General features: G+C 52.6%; 1 pseudogene; it reads right to left on the bottom strand.

Moving 5' to 3' along the window:
• The window catches only part of LOC122143568, a 23,889-nt pseudogene extending 21,499 nt beyond the window's left edge, over window positions 1-2,390 (bottom strand).
• Window positions 2,391-6,058: the final 3,668 nt, after the last annotated feature.

Raw genomic sequence — 6,058 nt, 5'->3', positions numbered from 1 at the left:
GCATGTGTGGAGACTTTTTTCTCCACTATTCTACACTTCTAACTGAGCACAGAAAAGGGGAAAAATGTTAAAATGATGCTGAAAGACAAATTTAACCCGAATTTACTCATATCCCGTAGTTTGATATAAATAATGTAAATAACTTTTTTTTTTGATGCAAAAATCTACTGAATTTTTACTACTAAAATTTCTACTAAATTAATTTTCTTATGTACTGCATTTATTTAGGGTCTGTAATTGATTGTCACGCCAGTATTTATTTATTTATAGTTGTTAAAGTAAACTTATTTCTATTTATTTCTTATGTGTGCATGCATATTTATTTATAGTTGAATGATATCAAAGTATTTCTGTATTCTTTGGAAATGTTTATTTGATGGTTTGTGTACAATTTATAAAAAAAACATTTCCTGCACCTTTTAGTGGTTTGTATAAGAAACCTATCTTTGTTTAACAAACCAGTTGATTTCTATTATAAACCTTAAATAAAAATTACGCGTGAATATTTTGAGTAATGTTTTCAGCTTCATTCTCTAAAACCATTTTGATAATTCCAAGATTTTTCCAAAATTCTGTGCAGAAATAACCAAAAAGTCCATTAACTTAACAACTGCCCTTTTTAAAAGCAGCAAATTAGTTTGAGGCAACGTTGCAGTTAATAGTAAATTATTGTTAGTTAGTTGTTAGTTTTTGTTAATATTGAATTTGGCCCCAAAAAACTTGATCAAAAAGTTAAATTTAATTAATTGTTTTCTTCCAAAATTTTTGCTTTTATTATTACTTTTTGTTAATTCGTTTAATTTTTGTTTTGCAAAATTTATTTTATTTGTTGTCTGAATGCTGTTTTCCTTGTCTTTTTCTGAATCTTCTTCAGATCCGTCGACTACAGAATGAAAAGAACACTACAAAAGAACACGTCAACTACAGGGTGGGAAAGAACACTAAAAAGGGGTTTTTCTTTATTTCATTTTTAATTCATTTTTCTTTTTAAAAAAACACTTGTGTTTTAAATGTTGTATTCATTTAATTTCGTGTACATCTTGGATCTGGTAATGGTTCAACCATGGTTATATAAAATATATATTTATTCAGATACTGTTTGGCTGGTTGAAAAACAATATATAGAGCTGGAGCTAAGCACAAGCGGTTTGTTGGAGTAAAATAACAACAAAAGAAACAGCACACTGACTAAAAAACAGCAAACTGGGCAACTAACATTTTGAAAAATGATTTTATTTTAGATTTATTAGAAGTTTATTTTAAAATGCTGATAGTGAACTAGTAGTCGAGTCAGAGTTAAGCAGGTTTATTTATAATTCAGCCACGGAGTGCGTTAACAAGAGGGAGTGCTCTGGGTTTTATTGAGCAAATTCATCCAAGATTGAAGAAAGTACTGTCGAGCGTCCAGGAGGAATCAGGGCGCCCTGGCAACCAACGGGCACAGCATGCACGGCCTCCACAACCCGCCAGGCGATCGGTTCACCGCTGGCAGCAGCTCGTGAGAAGACGGCTCGTAACCCAGCACGGGTGAGCAGGCCATGACAGACACTGGTCTCCGAGCCGATAGATGCTGGACTAACGCTTCTCTTATTTTCCCCTACTCCAGAAAGCACGAGTGACCGGGCAGCCCACCCACTTTTTTAGGCATGTTTGGACCACCCACTTTCACCTCGGATTGAGCCCCTGAAAAGGGACCGTTGAGTCCCCCAAACCTACCCACAAAACCCGGGTTGCCCCCCCCTGCACTTCACTTGTAATAAAAATCCACGCCTTTGTTGTTCACGAAACCAAAACTTGTCGAGTGATTCTTCCCCACGTCACAGTGGTGGAGATGCGGGCAGATCGTGAAGATCGCCCTGGCAGTTTCACACGAAACCCCAGCCCTTAATTCATTTTTTTTTTTTTACAATTCCTTCTAACTCTTCCATGTTTGCACCAACCACCAGCAACACACAGTAAAATGTGGAAAATAAAAGTATACACAAAAAACTCAAAATCGGCCCCACGAGAAGAGGGTCTGCAGGCAGCGTCTCGCGGAGGACGAGCTCCGCCACCAACAGATTGTGGAACCCTCGCCACTCGCCAGGGCCGGACGGAGGAAAACTCGCCGTCCGTTCCGTACCGCCGCCGCCCACGCGTTCCCTACTGATCCGCGTGCCCACACAGCCAACCCCCTGTTACCAAAGATGACCGCGGATGACGTGTGAAGGCATTCCTCCCAGGTCTCGGAACACCGCCAGCGCGGCGTGGCCCGAGGACGAGTGGCAACGTGCGCTAGGCACCCTCCTCACCGGAGAAGCCCACGGGCTTACTTCTTCCTTCCCGGGTGGCCGCAGAAGACTATCCGAGGTCAAGCAAGAGATCCTGGCGAGGCTCGGCCTCTCATCCATCTGCGCGCCCAACAGTTTCCACTAATGAATTCAAGCCCCAGGTGCCAGCCCGTGCCCAGCGCCGCCGAGCTCAGCCGCATCGTGCTCAACATCTGGCTGCGTGGAAGGAAGCCCCACGGCAGCACAGTAGCGGAGCGAGTGTGGTCGATTCGCCTCCCTCCGTGCATTACACCCGCACCAGTGCAAGCGGTAGGAATGGGGAAAGCCCTCCATCACGCGCGAGGCCGTGGACCGGGCCCGCCTTTTCCCCGGGGGGTGGTCCAGGCGCGACGCCCGCCTTTTGAAAAGGGGCACCCCGACTCCATTCAGCGGCCTGATGGTTCCCCCCCCGCGGATATCCCATGCCCAAAACGGGGGAACCGCCGTCCACCCCCGCGACTTGGCTAGGGTAGGGTCTGCATCGTCCCGCGCGCATACCATCGGAGCCCCCGGAAACAGAGGTGGGCCCGGGGGAAGTAAACATTTCCCGGGGGCCCGCGGGACTCAGGCAGTGCGGTCACGCCCCCATCCAGTCGGGGGTTGTGGCCCCCCCGAGCGGCCAGAAAACGCCTTCCTCATGATTACCTTTGTACATGGAGTCACTCGCCAAGTACCGCCCGGCGAAACCACCATTTCATCCCCCCCCAATCCTGGCCGTTGGGTTTGGTACCCGGTGAAAGGGCACTACCGGTGGCCGTACTGCTGGGAAGGAGTGTGCCCGCCAAAACTGCCCCCCCGCTACTCGCCTGCCACCCGGGGGGGAAACCTTCCCGGGGCGAGAGGCCCTCGGCACCCCGCCCCCGCGGCGCTCGCCTCCGACAGTGGGAAGAAGGGGAGTCCCCCCCCCCACCTACTAACTTGTTTTATGAGGTGTACCCCCAGGGGCGGGGGGGGGGCTTTCCGGGGCGGGGGCGCCGACCAAGCACTGTTGGGCCCAAATGCAATAGTGGGTGGGGAAAGCCCTCCCCGGGCCCCCCCCTCTCCCACATTTTTGGGGGCGGTGGCTGTACTGGGTCGGCCCAGCGAGGGGGATGGAGAAAAGGTTTGCTATCGTGGGCCCCCCCCAGCCAAGACCCGAGACCATCCGGGAGCTGGGACATTCCCGCCCCATGCAGGGGCACCCCCCTTTGCGTCACCCAAAACCACCCAACGCATCCTCTACTGGCCGGTTCTGCCCAAACCTGCCCACCCGTTTAGGCCAGTCACCCATGGGCCCCTCCCCCCGCCCCGCTCATCCCGCTGGCCTATCCCTTTGAGGGTTCCCTTCCCAGCCCGGGTTGGAATGGATATAGTGGGGCCATTGCCGAAGTCTGCCCCTGGAAAGAGCACATCCCGGTCATCGGGCGCTCGCCACCCTTGCAGAAGCACTCCCCCCTTTTAAGGGGCCCCCGGGGGGAAGTCCCGCCAAACTTTTTTCTGCTGGCCAGCCGGTCGGGCCCCCCCCTGGGGGATCCTGACTGACCAGGGGGGCCCCCTTTATGTCCCCGGGTAATGGGGACCTCTGCAGGCCCGCTTGGGGGGAAGCCTTGAGGACCCGTATATCACCCTCAGGCCCGGGTGGGCTCGTGGGAGATTTAATCAAAACCCCCAAGCAAATGCTTAGGCGGGGTGGCGGGGGAGGGACAAACCCCGGGTTGGGGCCCATGATCCCCTCGTGCTCTTTGGGATCCTCGAAAGGGGCCTCAGGCCTCCAAAGGGGTTCACCCCCCTTGAGCTCCTTTTTCGGGCCCCCTCAACCAGGGGGCTCTTTTTTGGGGGCCGCCCGGAAGGGGACCCCTTCCCCGGCCTACCCGGGGGGCCCCGGCTTCCAAACGGTGATGGACATCCTCCCCGCGGCCCCACCAAGGAAACCCGGGCCCCCTACCTGGATGAAAGTGTGACTACTCCCAGGGCCCGGAGGAAAATCTGGATCGTCCCCCGGGGGGGGTGTCTCGGAGCCCGGCTTTTCTGGGGCTCCCCGCCCCCCCCCCGAAAATGGGCCCCCTATCCCTCTCTGAGGGGCCAAATACCCCGGGGTTCCAAATCGGCCGAGTCTCATCCGGCCCACAAAGGGAAAAAAGGTTTACCCCTCCTATCCCCCCCCGAGGGCCCCCCAAAGACCCGGGGGGAGCCCTTTTTGGGGTTGGGGGGGTTATTACCGATGTTTTATCCCCCCAAATTCTCCTCTTTTTACCCCCCCCCTGAAAGACCCGACCCCGGGGGGGCGCCGGAAAAAAGTGTTCTGGCCCCATCGCGAAAAAGGGCCTTTTGGGCCCGGTCCCAAACAAACGCTCAAAGTCCCAAACCTTTCCCTTTTCCCCTCTGGACTTCGCCCGCCCCTTCCTGTTGCAGACGGATGCCGGCCCCCGCCGGGGGCTGGGGGGCAGTCCTGTCCCCCCAAATCCGGAAAAGGGGGGACATCCGGTCATCCCACATCAGCAGAAGGGTTTTTCCCCCCCCGAGAGGAACTTAAAGCCGTCGTGGAGAAGGACCCCCGGGCCCTCAAGTGGGCAGTCCTGGACTGCGGTACTACCTTCTGGGGCCCCAATTTTACCCCTGGTTTCCCGACCATTCGCCCCCACAAAAAGGATGGCCCGCTCCAAAAGGGCACCAATGCCAGGGGACTGGGTGGGTTTTTAAACTTTCCCGGAAATTCCACTTTGAGGGGCGCCACGAGGCCCGGGGGGGCCAACAACTGCGGGTTTGGGCCCCCTACGTCCGGCACTTATGCAGGTCTGTCGGGGGGCCCTTTCCCCCCCTCTCCCAACTTCAAACCCCCACTTTTTACCGTTTTTTCCCAGGACCAAACACGCTTGGGGGGGGGTTTACAGCCCTCCCAAGGGAAACACCCCTCGCCCCGGCAACCAACGGGCAAAACCTTCCCTCCTCACCCCCCCGGCTTTAAACATTTAAATGCTGCAGCTCGTGGGAAACGGCTCTTAACCAGCCCCGGTTGAGCAACATGCCCGACCCGGGGCTCGGGGCCAATTAGCCTGGACTAACGCTCTCTTTTTATTTTTCCCCCTCTCCCGAAAACAGGGGTGACCGACAGCCCACCACTTTTGGAGCACGTTTGGACAACCCCTTTCACCCTCCCTCGGATTGATCCCCTGAAGAGCAACCTTGAAGGCACCAGCCTACCCCAACCCCGGGTTGCCACCCTGCACTTCACTTGTAATAAAAAACCACCCTCCCGGGGGCCTTTGTTGTTCCACGAAACCCAAAAGCTTGTCGGTGATTCGTCCCCCAACGTCCAGTACTCATTAAAATGTTGTACTTAAATATCAAAACTATTGTTTGACTTAATGGGAGGAATTTTCAAAAGCAGCACAACATTTTTCTTCAGAAAGGTTACTTAGGATGCAAGACTTAAAGGGATACCCCACCCCAAACCCGTAAAAGCTTAGTTCGTCTTCGGAACACAAATACTCACACTTGACCTCTTCACGGTCAAAAATTACAGACACAGGAAATGAATGGAAAATATGAAAAAATTGTAAAGCTCAGTGAATCTTTTGGTGGTACAAACTACAAATCAGCCACCGGTCAGGAAAAAAAGGGTTCAGCAATCAAGGGGTGACTCTAGAATTCAGGAGTTTAAAATACACACACACACACACACACACACAAACACACACATATGCATAATATACACAGAAGTAAGCTGGTAAGACTGCAACAGAGCAAATTTTGAAATATATGAAATAACT

Source organism: Cyprinus carpio, unplaced genomic scaffold, assembly GCF_018340385.1.
Source record: "Cyprinus carpio isolate SPL01 unplaced genomic scaffold, ASM1834038v1 S000006452, whole genome shotgun sequence".
Taxonomy (NCBI): Eukaryota; Metazoa; Chordata; class Actinopteri; order Cypriniformes; family Cyprinidae; genus Cyprinus; species Cyprinus carpio.
Note: the sequence above shows the minus strand (reverse complement) of the source record. Positions and strands in the feature narration are given on the sequence as shown.